Here is an 18,975-nt window from a genome sequence, read left to right as displayed (position 1 = left end):
ATATGGTGTTGGACTTTTTGGTGTTTGCAATTGTTGATGTTCTGGTCCTGCTGTGTTGATTAAGTTGAGAATTATTGTGCTGTGTTGAACTGAGTTAATACCAGTTTTAACTTCTTCCTGGGCTGCTGTTGCACACTGTCACTGCTACTGATTTTCTCTTCTCTCGTTTGCAATTACCAGGTACACCTTGAATCCGCCCTGCTGTATATTAAGCTCGAAATGGAATGCAAATATCTACTTGTTTTGCCGTCTGGACTATGCTGTATTGTTAGACGTTAGACTTGAATTCATAGTACATTGTCAGTTTAATCTTTTACACGTATAAGTCCTGGACTGTATAAACAGACTGCTTAGCAATTGTTGGGACTGTTTTGAATCTGGGGACTGCTTAGCATGTGAATTCTGCAGTATTGGTTTTAGTTTGGTTCAGCTTATACTGCTAGTGTTATGTGACTGGAATTCGAAATTAGGGATGTTTTTTTTATGTGTACCATATCCTTGAGGCATGACCTCAACATAAGTGTAATTTGGCTTTGTTAATTTGTGAACTTCCATTGGTATCTGCAGTAGTTAGATAGTCTAAACACGATGAATATAAAACTAGGATTTTAGCCACGCCATCGTGAAATAATCGAAGTCGCAGCAAGTACAAATCGAGTTTTGTTTTGAATAACTGCTGCCGATGAACTAAAGGCTTAACAGCCTTGTTGTGCTGCTTTGGGCCTTAGTGGTTTAAGCGAGTGGCCCGGGTTCGGATCAGATTACAATTTTCGTGTGGGGCCTGGGCCAAGGTCTGTAGCTGGCCCGATTCTGATATAGACTTAGATGCAATCCTCCTTCATTGGGCTCATTTTGGAAACCCAGTCGGTTTAAATACAAAAATCCACCTCTAGTTTATTGCAATCAAATAACAAATCAATTGGGGCTCTCCCCTTAGCTACTAGAGACAGTAACAAAGTATAGATTGCTTTAGGCTTGCCTTTAAGTAATAAAAGAGATGAGCCTCGCCAATCAAAATTCCAAGACGCATGGCCTTCATTTAATTAATTTTAACTCTTTAGAATTTGGGGCGTGCCGTTTAGCAAATTCCACGGTCACCCATAGAGATAATAACCCGTTAGTCGCTTTAGGCGCGTGTTTTAATAAGTTTACCTTCCTAAATACAGGTGCACATTTATGTGACCCAAATCCCAAATCTCAACGAAGTCGAAATGTGTTAATAATCACGGGTGCACTGGTGCAACGTGGTTCGAGACGCATTTTCACGACGTTGCAATTCTTTTAAAAATCCAATAAATAAAAAATAAAAGCGGTTTATTAATAAGGCATATAAGCTAGGATGTGTTTCGAAATCAGATAAAATCAAATACAACAGTTGAGCGACCGTGCTAGAACCACGGAACTCGGGAATGCCTAACACCTTCTCCCGGGTTAACAGAATTCCTTACTCGGATTTCTGGTTCGCTGACTATTAACAGAGTCATAATTTCTTCGATTCGGGATTCAACCGGTGACTTGGGACACCATAAAACTCCCAGGTGGCGACTCTGAATTCTCTAGAAAATAACAAATCCTTCGAGTTCCTCTGACTCAACTCGTCCACATCTATATCTCTTACCAACCATCTTTCTAGATGTAGGCATCGTCGTATTATGAATAAGATAGAGATTAGGAAATTGAGTTCTTACAACTGAGCTCTACCACACGATCTAGAGTAAGAAGAAAGAGTGACAGTCCTAAATGCCATGTAGCCTCCTCCTTATAAGTGTGGTGCACAACACACCCATAAACAAGACTCTACTAGACACGGCTTGTAGACTCCCTAGGACAGAATTGCTCTGATACCACTTTTGTCACGACCCAAACCGATGGGCTGCGACGAGCACCCGGTACCTTACTCAGCCGAGTACCAACATAACGTATCTTTTCGTATCATGCTATCATAGGTGAATGAGACGGAAAGACTGCCGTAAGATAACTAGAATAAAACATGTAATACCATCTTATACATAAGACATAAGGCCTATAAGACCAAAATAACCACTCGTACACTAAACATAGGCCGATAAGGCCATACAATCTTTTACGTACATAACATATGTCTACAAACCTCTAAGAGTAGATAAATACCATAAAGTTTGGGACAAGGCCCCGCCATACTAAACAATACACGTCCAAATCATACTGACTAAATAAGCAACTCCGGAGCAAATGGAGCGTACCAACATCTTTCGCTGAGCTGATAACCTACTTGGAGGACTCTCGACCCGTCTATCAGGACTTGCGGGCATGAAACGCAGTGCCCCCAGGCAAAAAGGACGTCAGTACAAATAATGTACCGAGTATGTAAGGAATGAAAATCAATAAACAATAGACATGAGAGAAACATGGAGTAAAAGACTCAACATGTATATCTGAATAGCTTTGTGAATCATTTAATATTATAATGTCATGCATATGCATATAAATGTCAAACCATGTATGGTTATATGCGTTCATAACATCATCAAGCCTCTAAGGGCATCCCATCATATCATCTCGGCCACTATGGGCAAATCATCAACGTATACCAACTGATCAGGTGGTGGTGCGTATATAACGCCGTAACTTTCCCCCCCCCCCCCACATATATACATACATACATACATACATACATACATACATACATACATATATACGCGTATATAACGCCATCTGGTCATGGGTCAATGTAAATGAATGCAATGCATGAGAAGTACGCCAATAAAATCTTTTGGAACGTCATAAGACCATTATGCCTCTAATTAATTTCATGAAATAAACTTTATCAACTTACGTATTTTATGAGATTCATGAAAAGATGATAGAATAATATGACACATGGGGAATCAAGAACATAAGCATCTCTAGAATTTCTATGAATAGAGTCATTTATGGAAGTTGTGCATTTGCTCGTTTCGTTTGTACCGTATGGATCATGCCAAAAGGAAAGAAGGGATAGCCTTAACATACCTGAGCCGATTCTCTTGAAAATCCCTCTAACAGACGTCGATTGCAACAAAACATGTAACGGCTGATCGAAGTAGGGAAAATCCGTATGATATTCTTGAGAAAGATTGCACCATACTCCCTTAGAATCGCAAAATCCCATTGTCGTAGCGTTATAAGGCTTCATATGAGATTATTGAGAATCCCATTCGTTACCTTGAATCTCTTAACCCATCTCCCTTTAATGAATTAGGGAGATTGAATTTTTATCTTATTTGAGTGGGCCCCATTTTAGGGGATGACTTAGCCAACAAAGCCCTTAAATATGACACCTAGCCCCTAGCCAAAGAGTCACATTTACATAATTCCCTTGGCTGCCACGTTGGTCTTTATTAACCTTATCCAAGATTATTATTAATTATACACTAATCTCTTAATTAACTTGTTAATCTCCCATTAACCAATAATTAACCAATTACCTACATAATTAAGAATTATCTCAAATTACTTAAAATACTACTCCCTTTTAACACACTTTATACATCTTATTATCATGGTCATGTGGTACCTTGTATGATATTAGTCCAGAAATGCGGGGTATTATAGCTTTGACCGCATTTTATCCCAACTTGTCAAACTTCGACGAAACTCATCTTCTTCGATTTGCTTACCCTCTCACCTTCACGAATTTACTTATCACTTGTTTGAAATAACTTAATACTTATAATCCCAAAATAATCTCATTTTCGAGCTTTCATCAATTTACTTATGGCGTACTTTCACCTACAAAAATATGGAGTGTAACACCACATGTATTGGAATTTTGTGCAACTCATATGATCTCGAATATTACTTTGGATTTTACTTACGTTCCTTAGTCACAATAGGTACCACTTTCTTATAGAGTGCATATGATGTTGTAGTGAGACTATTGTTACAAGACCATTATTTAGGTCACTAAGCTTAGTTCGAAGCCTTTTTCCTTATTTCCCCAGCTAGTCTTTCATTGTAGCATTTAGGGAAGACTATCTGACTCTTGTAAAGCTGTGAGCTTATCAGATCATATACCTGACGGAATTTTTGATGTTCTTACTCACCTATATATATCCTTAGTTACATACCTCTGTTCCTTTATTCTCGTAAGGTTACTTCTAAACTCAACTTTTTTTGACTCCCTCGTGGCACTCTCTTTTATTTTCGTAACACTTTTACGGCAACTATAACTACCTTAATTCCTATTTGAATATTTCTCAAGGATTACGATGTCGTATCTGCGAGACTGAATCCCTATGCTGGGTTCACTAGGTTTATCTTGCACAATCTACTGATTTATCTGTATCCTCTTGTCTAGCCATAACTAGGTTCTTCCTGAATCAACTACAAACTACTCGTTGGTCCATTCTCATATCTATATTCCGTGTAATCTCTCTTGGGTTGTTTCCTTTGTCTTAACTTACCTCTCGCATTGGCTTCTTATGTATCAAATGTTCATTCGCACTTATTTATCAATAACATCCCGGGAGGGAACCCTTACTACATCTCCCACCCATCGTGCTTGTATAATGTTTTGGAGTCATAACATATATGTAGGATCTGAATAAATGCAATCTCACCCTTTTCGCTTTTTTACCGCATTGTTCCTTTACTAGTCAATAGTTACCTCTTCATCTTTGTAATCTTTTCACATCTTCACTGACTCTTACTTGCCTTGCGGTAAACCTTCTATACCAGGGATAACTAAATTTCTTACGCGCGAGGGTGCCACCTAGTGTAACTGACACACTTAGTCCCTTAAGTATAACTCTGCTCACATTTCTTGATTTAGGGAAGCGTCTTCCTGAATGACCTTTAAAGGTTATTCTTCTGTTGTCCATTCTATCATTTTCGGAACATGATTTCTGAAATTCCTACGATGCCGACTATTATTGAATCCTTTGGTCCCTAAATCATGTTCGTTTTTTATTTTGTTTACTAGCCTGTGTTGATTTCCATTACTCCAGGGGGTCTAACTTAGCTTTCTGGTAATTACGTCGGAGTCGCCAACTCATTTTCTCGAAATGAGGATATGACTTTATGGCTTATACTCTTTTATAGTCTCAAGGCCTGTCACCTCTTGCCTTTTCCTTTACTTGACTATAGACTATGTCATCCTATCATATTATGATTTACCGTTACCACCCTTTTATCACACTCGTAATTCTTCATTTACTCTCTTCTTATTCTCCTACTAATATTTCTGTCTATCATATTATTATGAAAACTTCAACAAAACATTATTTCACTTTTAGCTCGCCTGGCTCAATCCACCATTTTGGGTTACTCTAACCTAAGTTGGATCCTGATATCCTATCCTTCTCTTAAACTATATATGTTAGCTCCCATAGGGCACAATTGAGATGGGTATGGCCAATTGAACATACCACTATTAGTGTTGAATGTAACTTAGAATCCTTATATTTCTCTACCTGTATTGGAAATTCGGATAATCTTCATTAACTGGGTACCTTCTTCACCTTGCTTCTGTTACCTATTGAAACTTATACTTTTACCCTCTGATACTCCCACGGCCTACTGTTCACGGAGTATGTTAGATATTCCCATCTTAGGGTCTTAATTAGGAAATTCGCATATCTGGTATGCACGATCTTATAGGGCCTCAATCTGGGCCACGTTGTCAAGAATTCTCTCTCTACTAGTGCCCATACCTACTGTTGTATTAGCCCTCCGGCTTGCCGTAATTTTTGTGATTGCAAGCATCTGTAGATCATTGCAAACATAAGTCTTGGCTCGAACTCTTATGACTCAGCTCTATAGCACGATGTGGATTGCCTTGTAGCTTCCTGTTTATATAATGTGGTGCACAACACATCTATAAACAAGGCTCTAGTAGACACGGCTTGTAGACTCCGTAGGATAGAAATGCTCTGATATCAAGTTTGTCATGCCCCAAACCTGAAGAGGCGTGGCCGGCACCCGGTGCCATACTCGGCCCGAGCTACCACTCTGTAACTATGAGCTCTAGAGGGGTAACCCTCAACTTAGGCCGATGAGGCCATATTCTGAATCGTCTGAAAATAACATCTCTCTCATCTGTGGGGTAAACATACCCAAAATCTGATATATATAACTGTGTAGGCCGATGAAGCCACCATGAACATCTACTGATATATAAAATATACAGGACTCGTCTACAAGCCTCTAGAGATAACTGAACTGTATCATGGCCGGGGACAGGGCCTCGGTCTACCCATCAAACCTGTATATATAAAATGGACTCCAGGGTCTAGACCTGGTAACTCCGAGGAACTGGAGCTTACCAACCAAGCTGATGTTTGACTCTGTCTACTGGGAAGATCTATCCAGCTGTCTATCAAGACCTGCATGCATGAAATGCAGCGTCCCCAGCAAAAGGGATGTCAGTACGAAATAATGTACCGAGTATGTAATGCAACTGGATAACTGATATCTAAAACTGAACTGATAACATGATAACTGAAAGTAACTAGGAGTCAAAGATAATATGAAGATATGCTTACCTGCTGATATTGACTCAATTATCTCAACATAGTAAGTAAAATAGATGTCCGGCTCTATAAGGCTCGGTATATAACTGCTTTGTCGTAGTAGTCTCGCTCATAGGTGCTCAGCCATACTAGGCTCTGTATCTTGGCCATTTTGGGCTCGCTCATAGGCGCTTGACCATAGTAGGCTCGGTATATAACTTACCATCTGAACAGAGGTTGCCCAATAAGGGCCTGCCCATCGATAGCTCGATGGTGGTGAAAATACTGTAATACTGTATATATATAGACTCTCTACTCTCTTGACTGAAAGAAGACAAAACTAAACTGAATATGAAGTCCCGATAAGGGAGAATACTATAGCTTATGAGATTAGGATAATGTACATAAATTTAGGAATAAGAACTTCTCTTTCTGCCTCGTTATCAAACGCATGTAGTTACGTGATCATGCTAAAATGAAGAAAAGGTTTAGCCTTAACATACCTTTGCAATCTTCCCTCCAATCGTCAACCAAGCTCAATATGATCTTCTTACGTCTACAATGAGTAACCCGACTTCGTCGTCATCATATAAGCATAGTAACACTTATATTCCAAAACCAATATTCTACAAGAAAATGGACATCACTTCCCCTGTTTTTACTACATCCCATAAGTGACTAAAAGTCACCAAACAGCCCAAACAACAACAAAATAATTCACAATAAGCTCTCTGATTACTTCAACAACCATTTTGAGATGCAAGCTCGATATACAATTAACAAATATAATTTAATCCAATTCCTTTTCCATTAATCTCCTGCAACTTATATAACATCATACTTACAATATCATTTTCATCCCAAAACATCATAAGAATAATCTTCAAAAATAGTCCACACACCTAGCACCTTAACCTTTATCGTCAACCTCTTGTATTTCATGTTATCTTCTTCAATCCATTGAATTAGCACATAGATAAGCTTAAAAACAACAGACACAACATAATCAAACTATTTATAACAATTTCTTGCCACAACAAATCATATATATAGCCTAACACAACCCACAGAAAAAGATAACGATTTCTTATGCCATGTTAATTACTATCTTGTAGATTTTCACTCAAACAACTCAACCAACACATGATTAAACTTAAGCACAACCAAGAACATGATTTACTTACCTTAGGAAGTAGATAAAACTTGAAATCCCTAGCTGGTGTAGCTCACAACAACCCTCAATCACACCACAATATTATAGGAGTTGTATTCTATTCTTGAATCAACTTTTGTGTTCAAGTTGGTGTGTAAACACTTGTATTTCACCTTGAAACTCTAATATATATGAAGGAGGGACTTATTATTAGCTTAATAATAAGGAACAACATGAAATATGAGGTAACTTACCTTTGAAGAACCCTCCAAAATAGCCACAAGATGAAGAACTACGATCTAGCAAGCACCACGGGATTTCTAGCGTTGGATTCATGTTTTTATCTTAGGTTTTCACCCTATAATCATGGAAGAACCCTTGGAGAGTATTTAGGAGGGTTTAGGAACTGCTTTGGACGAGAAAAATGAGTTAAAAAGACATATAATTGACTTAAATACAACCTGAAGTTTACATCGACTTTGTGGGTCCCATGAGAGCTGCTTGCGCAGTCTTGCACAAACGCGAATATCTTTCTACTCCGATGTCATATTGACAAACGGTTAAATGCGTTAGAAACTAGACTCGTAGATTCAATTTGGTAGGTAGATCACCCCATAATTCTAAGCATATAAGGAGAAAAGCTCAGCTACATTTGACCTAAGTTTCAACACATTTATGAAGGGAACTTGTGATGACCTTTTCCAACTTTTGTTCCACAACTCGCTTGACTTCAAAACATAACACACGACTATCATACGAATAAAATAACTCATAAAATAATCTCCTTATAATATTAAGGACCCTAGTCTCACCCTAAAAGTACATGTTATAATATTCCAACCTTTTGACTTTCGACGACACTTATTTTCTTCAATTCGTTTAGCTTCTAAGCCTTAAAACCTGTTAGATCTCGCGTTTTTCGTACGTTAAAGTTTCATCTTCAGTTAATTGACATAGGCTCGGGGATGAGATTTTCTTGAGATTATAATCATTTATGCTATTTATATCAAGCAATAAGTAAGTACCGTGAAAAAAAAAAGGGTAAACGAATCAAAGAAAATGAGTTTCGTTGAAGGTTGTCGATTTGGGATAAAATACGGTCCGAGCGATAATACCCGATATTTATGGACTAGTGCCATACAAGGTAATACATGACCATGACAGTAAGGTGTACAAGGTATGTTAAAAGTGAGTAGTATTTTAAGTAAGTTGAGATAACTCTTAATTATGTGAGAAATTGGTTAATTATTGGATAACGGAATATTACCTAATTAACTAATAAGTTATGGATAAAGATTAAAACCACCCCACCCCCACGTGGCAGCAAGCCACCACCAAACCATATGACTCTTAGTCATTATGGGTTAGGTGGCAATCAATTCAACATAAGGCAATCTGAAACTACGTATATTTCAATTCAAAGATAGATATGTATTCAAAGATATCAAAGATAGATATGTATCTTTCAACAATTTAAAGATAGATATGTATATTTCAACAATTTAAAAGAATAGCAACGTAGAAGGCAATCTGAAGCAACGCAGAAGGGTATGGATCTTCAATAATTCAAATAGAGATTTCATAGTATCTTAAGAAACGTGAGATTTTGCAATTTTAAGGAAGTACAGTGTAATCCTTCTCAAGAATATCACACGGATTTTTTTTCTACTCTAGGTATGTTAAGGCTAAGCCCTTCCTTCATTTTGACATGATATCGTAATTACACGAGTTTGATAATGAGGCATAAAGAGAAATTCATATTCCTGAATTTATGTACATTTCCTAGTCTCGTATGTTACAGTATTCTCCCTTATCGGGACTTCATATTCAATTGAGTATTGCCTTGTTCCAGTCAAGAGAGCAGAGAGATATACAGTATTTTCATTACCATCGAGGTATAATCGATGGGCAGGCCCCTATTGGGCAACCTCTGATCAGATGGTAAGTTATATACCGAGCCTACTGTGGCCGAGCGCCTATGAGCGAGCCCAGTTGGCTGAGATACAGAGCCAAGTATGGCCGAGCGCCTATGAGCGAGCCTACTACGGCAGAGCAGATATGTACATATACCGAGCCTTATAAGGCCAGACAACTATTTTACTTACTATATTGAGAGAGTTGAGTTAGTATCAATAGGTAAGCATATCTTCAGATAATCTTTGACTCCCAGTTACTTTCAGCTATTGTATTATCAGTTCAGTTTCAGCTTTCAGTTATATTATTGCCTTCAATACTCGGTATAATATTTCATACTAACGTCCCTTTTTCTGGGGACGCTGCATTCCATTTGTGCAGGTTCAGACAGACAGGCGGGTAGACCTCCTCAGTAGGTGTTGCTCGAGTTCAGCTTTATCGGTAAGCTCCACGTCATTCAGAGTTGCCGGGTCTAGAAGTTTTGTGTACATCTTGTGTATATATGCATATAGGTTATGGGTAGGTTGGGGCCCTGTTCCGATCACGGTACATCCATCAATAGAGGCTTATAGACATATCCTGTCAGTTAGTGCAGTATGTCGGGCTTGTAGGCCCTGTATGTATATTTTGTTGGCTTATCAGTTGCAGTAGTTATGACGGCCTTGCCGGCCCAGCTTTATATTGACATTTAGTCAGCGTTAGTTTCCATTTAGTTTTATATTTTGCTTCGCAAATTGTCTTGCAATGTGGCCCCTGTCCAAAGTATGACATTATATGTCCAGAGTTCCAGAGTCGCAAGTTGGTACGCAAGGATAGATGATGCACCGGGTGCTAGTCTCGTCCCCAAGCTCGGGGCGTGACAAAACCTTCTTGGTACTTGGTATTCATGATATTAAATATTTGTAACTTCCATGTTATCATGATAAACTAACTTTGTAAAGTTTTCAAAGATGATTTCATTTCTGAGCTTACATCAATTGACTTATAACGTACTCTTACGTACGGAAACATAGGGTGTAACACATACTTAAATCAACAATTCTCGATTTCTATATTTTCTTCTATTTCCCACTTGATTTCTCCTAAATCTTTGATTTTATGTTAAAATAAATGTTAGATCCTTAACTTGATGATAAATTCAGTTAGAAACACTTACCTTAATGTGGTTGATGAAGAAATAGGTCAAAACCCTCCAAACCGGGTTCACATGCTCCAAAATTGAAGAAAAATGCCAAAACCACAAAATGGGCTCTATTTATAGTGTGAAGAACCATCTGGCAAGAAAAATACACTGCCACGACGACCTGTGTGTCGCCCCAAGTGCTGCGGTAGTGCTGCAATCTGCAACACTCTGCTGACCAAAAACTGCTCTCCCACCTTTTAGTAAAACGACCATAACTTCATGCTCAGATGTCAGAATAACGAACAGTTTGAACAATAATTAGACTCCAAGGGCTATAATATTTTCAAAATATCACTCAAACATTCTTTTTACATTGGGAGAAATTCTCTTTTGAAGTCAGTCATCTAAAGAAAACCCCGTTTCAGCAACTCAATTCTTCTAGAACATGTTCCAAATGCGCCGAAACTTATCTGAGCCCCGCGGAACTCCATCAAACCATTCCTCCAAGTACAAATACTCCATATGGACTTGTCCAAAGTCTCAAATCACCCATGGGAATATCACAATAAAGAATCGCAGCTCAAACCAAATAAAATTTCTCATAAGTTATTAATTTTTACTTTTTCAAAAGAGTGTCCGAATCACACTTAGACACTTGGGATTACTTCCAAACTTTGCACACAAGTTTAATTCAACATTATAGACCTATCTAAAGTCTCGGAACACCAATTGGAGTCCAATTACATCAAAGTCAACTCTTGGTCAAACTTATGAACTCTCCAACTCTTCAAATGGCCAACTTTCGACAAATAGAGCCAAAACCTTCTAGGAACAAATTTAAATATGAACATACGCTCAAGTCCAAAATTACCATATGAACCTATTCAAACCATCAAATCCAGATTCCATAGTCAATTATTCAAAAGTCAAACCTTAGTCAACTCTTCCAACTTAAGCTTCTGAATTGAAAATTACTCTTCCAAATCAACTCTGAACCTCTTAAAAATAAAAAAACAACCATAAACGCAAGTCATAATGCATCATATGAAGCTACTCAAAGTATCAAACCGCCAAACGAAAATGCTAAAGCTCAAAACGATTGGTCGAGTCATTACATTCTCCCCCACTTAAACATGGTTCGTCCTCCAACGTGCCAAGAGTCATTCCAAAGCCATCAATATAACTGCATAAGCTCGCCATGCACATGACCATGAGTGATCTTGTGCCAACTCAATCCATTTAAGTCCATTAACATAATCTGACTGAAGATTCCTCCTTTGACCTTAGTCCACAAGCCTTAGAACTAAATTTCAACTTCTGGAACTCTCTGTAAGATCCAATCCTTGTATATATATACTGTATTAATTCCCACAAACTGCATCATATGCTCCCAAGACATAACCACGCGATGTACTGCATAGCTCATGTACCCATAAAAATATCTTCTGACCATAATAGATGTTCATTACCAAATCCGGTATCGCTAATATACTTCATATCAAATAAAACCTTGTTCTAAACCTTCACAATACTGCTGATGGGGAAAAAACATGTAGAAACTCATAACTACTCATCAAATCAACAAGTCGTGGAGTTCCCTCGATTGACAAAAACCATTGCTGAATTCTGAGCTAACTAATGACATTTTCACTCTAGCATACCTTATCCAAAACCGGTTGCACTAATTATAGGTCCAATAACCTCATTCCACCCAGTACAAGCTGCTCAACTGTCAGGCCACACCAAATACCACTTAGAACTACCATGCAATCCATGCACCAAACAAGCAACATCCCAAATGTGATCAATAATAGAAAGAGAACCAAATAAGAGAACTATCCAACAAGTTCAAAAAATACAACCACAAAAGCACAAAGCTATGAATCCATCCCACAAGGTTGAAACAAAACACACGGAATAACATAAGGAATCACATCCAATCATAACTCCGTTGCAGTGAGCAACCCAATCCAAATACATCAATCTACATAGGATTATCCATTGAGCCATAATCCTCATGCTCACGAAACAAAGGTATAACAACAACAAGCACATGAAATGCAAAAACATAATCATGTAGAGACAAATAGCATATTGCGCTACGAATAAGGCAATCACAACTACGGTGCTATAAGCAAATCAACATCTCAAGAGCTATCTCGCTCATACATATCCAAAAGGCCTAAACAAAGGAATTCTTTAATTCAGAATCAATCAAATCTCCCCAAGTAGGATTCGAACCTACAACCAATCGGACTACAACATATGTATGAATAATCAAGTAGCATCACAGCTCATCATAACATAAGAGAAAAACACATGAAACAAATCAGGGCATAAATAACATCTATTCTACCCGATGCTACACCCACAGTAAATGCTGCGTAAATGTAAGCAACCCGATCCGATATAGAATATACATTCTCATTAAACCTACCAATGGGACCAAAAAATAATTCCAATCATCCCAAAATAGGTAAATAACCTTCCAAAAGTCCACAATGACCTATCCATAACACATATAATCAATCATAACTCTTAACACACCTTCACATCCCGTAACCAAATAATAGTCCGCCTCCGAGAATATCCAGTCTCTAAATCTCAAAAATATAGGAATATCCATATTTGATCTCCAACTCTCCTACTCAATGACTGATACATCACTCATACATAATCACCTCATGAGAAGTACTCCTATAATCTTCCATGCCACGTAGCAAAATCTGGACATCAATAGTCACCAACCATGCAATTACTATAATACTAGTCAAGCATCCGCAAATCAATACACAATGCATCTTCTATGGCACACCCGTCTCAGGCGATACAATATATTGCTAGCATACTCTTAAACATATGAAACTCCTCATGCCATTCAGAACTCATGACCTTCCTTTTAAAGCTGAATTGCAACCTAATCCATTCAATCTCAATTTCCTCTCTGCATCTACCATGATACCATACAAAAATACAAGAATCTCATCATCAACTTTGAATCATGAGTAGGATAAATACTCCATCAACAATAAACCTTCTATTTAACTCAATCCAGGAGAACATCGCAACACACAACAAAACTTTTATGTCTGTAGAAGACATCAGCCTCAAGCCGTGATAAAAAACTCTTCAAAACCCATTAGCACATAGCCAAACCATCAGAATTGGATATATTTAAATCAACCAAGTCACGCAGATTGCCAAACCCAAAGGTAACTCAAATCGAAATGCTCGCTCTGAAGAGACTATCTGCGAATCTAAAGTTGCTTCTTTCATCTCTCTAATACTACCATATTGAATCAATAATGATATAGAAATACTGCAAGCCTCGGCACCATCCAAGGCAAATCTCAAATGGTAGCCACACAACGAAGTTCGGCAAATCCTTAGATACCACATATGAATTTTGAACCCATTAAGGCTTTCTCGAGAGTCATCCACTCTGCTCTAACTTCAATTCAGAGCCCACACGTACCGAGCGACTTGTGCCCTATTGGCACATCAATACTTTAAGATACATCCTCATCCTTAGGAAACCAAGTAAATCCTTTCTCTTTGCACACCATCTCCACAATGAATATCAAACCCGAGTCATTCCACAACCTTCATATACCAATAAAGTATATTACATCATGTATCCAGCAAATCCCTTGCTCGAAATCATCCTCGATGACACCCTTCTCAAATCATAGCTAATCTACAAGCACATCCTAGTCTAGTAACTATAAAAACACATGCCCATATGACGTAATCATCGATAGTGGACTCTCCCACTTGGCCGGAAGCCACAAAACACACCATTTAATAACACACAATATTTTTCCTCCTTAACTGCCATGGTCACACACTGTTATTTTAGTTGAATTCTTTATAAGCTCATATAGTACCGATCAAAACATACTCTAATTTATCTGCTGAGTGCATATATATCCTCATGATAGTCGTGCGAACTTCCACAAGCAATCTGAACTCAAATCGTAGTACATACATTCCATCGGATAGAAAGAAAATTCTCTATAGAAGCCTCATAAGAACCACGCAACATCAAACCTTCCAGCAGGAGATAACCCACCTGCTTGACCTCAAATCGACATCTTTTTTGCGACTCCACCATGGTCACAACTACTATGCTATCAATTAATTCTCCCGAGTCTATAGTCGTTAATAAAAACAAGAATCCATATCATCCCATGAGTGAACAACTGAAAGGTTCACCAACACCCCACATCTACGACTATACAACACATCGAGACGATAATCAGGCATCCATAGCCCTTTGCACCCCAAGAAAATCCTTCTTATCATATCCAAACCATCTAAGAGCAGTCCTCAGTCACATAGAACTTATCACATAGCTATCTAGCCACTAACTGGGCCATCAATTCCACCACTAGGGACACCACCGGACGTAAGAGTCCAAGGACACATACTTATATAACTGAATTTGCCGAGCCCAAGCTATGGTCTAAACCTGGCCTCAAGTACTCCAAACTGGCCTACCTTCACTATGTAGAAACACATCTCGCTCTCCATCTACGACGTCATAAATTGTCAGTGCATAGTTGATACTGAGTGCTCTATATCACATACAAGTGAATGGAAAGAAACTGAAGATACAAGCTTTAAGTCGAATCAAGGTTGCACAACAAGGAAGGAAAGAAGGTGAAGTTTCCTGGATGACTTGTAGCCTCTCGAAAATAAGTATGGACGTCATCGTACCGATTCACAAGACTCTACTGGATACTTGCTCATGACTCGTAGAACTTATGAACCTAGAGCTCTGATACCAGCTTGTCATAACCCAAAATCTCGTATAGTCGTGATGGCACCTAACCTCAATATGCTATGTAAGCCAAACAATAACATGACATATCTCGAATGAAAATTATTCATAATCAATAAATAAAATGATAGAAGATCTGTACATCTATCTCAAGGACTAGTAGTACAAGTCATGAGCTACTAAGATTTAGATTTACAAAGATGATACGGAGAATAAATACAACATCTATTTGAAGTTTACATAAAATGAATTATAAGTCCTAAACTACCATGAACAAGTGGTAGCTCGAGTCTGGATTTTTGGTACACTCCAATACTAGCCTTCGTCATCCACAACAGCTCAGCTCCAAGATCTGTACGCAAGGTGAAGAAATTTAGTATGAGTACAATGATCCCATGTACTCAATACGTATCTTGACTATCCTCGGTGAAGTAGCGACGGAATTTTTAAGTCAAAAGATACTCACATAATATTACATGTGAAGCTCAATAACATATATAATTTAGAGAAGTATCTAAACTGATAGTCACAGAATAACGGATATTAATAGTAAAGGTACGCAACTGGGGTAAAGGTATTAAAAAAGCTTTGCCATTTAACAAAACAAGTAAGTACGACTTGCGCCAACTTCGCACATAAAAGAGACATGCATTATGCGGTGTGACAATGATCCACTTCTATATCTATTTCTAGGTTCCAAGTTTATGAAACCTTTACATGAGTCCAACATATCAATGTACGATAATAATAGCCTGTTTGGCCAAGCTGGAAAAATCAGCTTATTTTGAGAAGTGTTTTTTTTCAAAAGTGCTTTTCTCAAAAGTACTTTTGGTGAGAAGCAGTTTGTGTTTGGCTAAGTAGTTTGAAAAGCACTTCTGAGTAGCATTTAGTGTTTGGCCAAGCTTTAAAAAACTGCTTCTAAGTGTATTTTTCTCAAAAGTGCTTCTCAAAAAAGTGATTTTGGAGAGAAGCTACTTTTTTCTGCTTCTCCAAAACTGCTTCTGCTTCTCCTCAAAAGCACTTTTTTTCCTTCCAAAAGCTTTGCCAAACACCTCAATTTTTTGCCAAAAGTGCTTTTGGCCAAAAAAAGCACTTTTGGCCAAAAAGAAGCTTGGCCAAACAGGCTATAACTCTCTTTTGCCATCAATCCGACACTTTTCAAGTGTCTAACAACTCATTAACAAGACTCATACATATGTGAAATGCATCAACTAGCATATGTAGATGATATGTGTGAATAAGGCATGTAAATACAGGAATATGCACAAAGGATCACTTGAATGGCCAAACTTCCCACCTTTATGCCCAATAACTCATCACATTAGATTCCTCAATTGGCATATATAGATTATATGCATGTATAAAGCATGTAAAATGCATGAATATGCACAAAGGATCACTTGAACGGCCAAGCTTCCACCTTAATGCCCAATAACTCATCACATTAGATCCCACATCATAATCAACCAGAAACCTGTAGGTTTCTCACAACCTGCGCGTACGCCATCAAGAGAGAAACATGAGAGGGCGACTAGGGGATGGATCCATATCCACACGCTGCACGGCAAAAAAAGACCTCATGCCATAATAATATTAAAATCGTTGCACGACAAAGACCTCGTGCCAAATCAATAACAATATCATCATCTCTGCACGACAACGACCTCATGCCCAATTAATAATAAAATCATCATCTCTGTACGAGAAAGATCTTGTGCCCAATCAATATTAATATCAAAATATCCGACCGAAACCTCGTGACATAACCTCCATCCACATTCGAAAGCCATATGCAGGAATGTATGTATATGAAAGAGAGATAAGCATACGTATGCACATGGACAGAGAAATAACCATGCATACAAGGGATGATTCCTAGGTAGGATATATGCCGATATGCACGTATGACTACAAACCCAACAAGCAATACGTCATTCAAACAATCATCAAGCCTCCAATAAGAACTAAAAGACAAATCATAGTCTTTAACTTGGGTAAAATAACTCAAGTAGTCATATATCAACTTGAGGCATAACACTAGAATAACAAGTGTATGTGCGTGTTCATGGTATACGCGTGACTACGTCTAATTAAGGTATTTCAATAATCTCAAGAATAACTCATCATGCTCAAAATAAGGTATCATTAACCTAAATATCTTCCTTAGCATGATTTCTCGTACTCACGTAGTCGTTCAATCAAGTAGAAGCATAGAACACGTAGAGTCGCACAACCTAACAAAACATAGAGTAGTTTAGAATCTACCCCGGAGCATGGATAACCCTGACACATGTATATATGCTCGCCATCTCGCATATACATCACACCCACATATAGAAAACAACAATATTTATTAGGAAAATTTTTCTCAAAAGTTTGGCAAGACACTTACCTTATCCGACTAGTCTTCAACCTCAAATCGCGTTGAACCTTGCTCTAGCCTTCTAATCATGCAATTCCAAGCCAAACATCATCCAAGGAAGTCAAGCAATGCTATAAAAAGCAATCCCAAACCATAAAGCTTCGATATTTAAATTTTTTCCAAAAAGTCAATAAAAGCCAACCCGGGTCCATATAGTCAAACCCTGAGTCCAAGACCAAATCTCGATGACCCATGAGTCATGGAACCCAAATCGATAATCAAAATTCATTTTTGATGTCATAACATGCTTAAATCAATATTTCTCCATTTCTAAGTTTTCTTTCATTTTCCACTTGATTTCTCCTAAATCCTTAATTTCATATTAAAAGAAATGTTAGATCCTTAACTTGATGACAAAAATGAGTTAGAATCACTTACCCCAATATGGTTGATGAAGAAATGGGTCAAAACCCCTCAAAACTGAGCTCCCATGCTCCAAAATTAAAGAAAAATGCCAAAACCATGAAATGAGCTCAATTTATAGTGTGAAGAGCCATCTGGCAGTAAAAATACACTGCCACGGCACCCCGTGCGTCTCCCCATGTGCCACGGTAGTGTTGCAACTTGCAACACTCTGCTGACCAAAAACTGCTCTGCCATCCTTCAGTAAAATGATCATAACTTCATGCTCAAATGTCGGAATGATGAACGGTTTGAACCACAAGAAGTTAGACTCCAAGGGCTACAATCTCATCAAAATTGCCCCAAAATTTCTTTATAGATTGAGAAAAATGCTCTTTTGAAGTCAAGTCATCTGCAGAAAAGCCCCGTTTCAGCAACTTAATCTTTCAGAATTTGGTCCAAATACGCTGAAACTCACTCGAGCCCTTTGAAACTCCATCTAACCATTCGTACAAGTCCAAATACCCCATATGGACTTGTCCAAAGGCTCAAACCACCCACGGGAACATCACAACAATGAAACGCGGCTTAAACCGAATAGAATTTCTCTTAAGTTCTTAAATCTTCACTCTTTCAAAAGAGTGTCCGAATCACACATACACACTTTTGATTACTTCCAAACTTTGTACACTAGTTTAATTCAACTTTATAGACCTATCCAAAGTCTCAGAACACCAATTGGAATCCAATAACATCAAAGTCAACTCT

Source organism: Nicotiana attenuata, unplaced genomic scaffold (genome assembly GCF_001879085.1).
Source record: "Nicotiana attenuata strain UT unplaced genomic scaffold, NIATTr2, whole genome shotgun sequence".
Lineage (NCBI taxonomy): Eukaryota > Viridiplantae > Streptophyta > Magnoliopsida > Solanales > Solanaceae > Nicotiana > Nicotiana attenuata.
Note: the sequence above shows the minus strand (reverse complement) of the source record.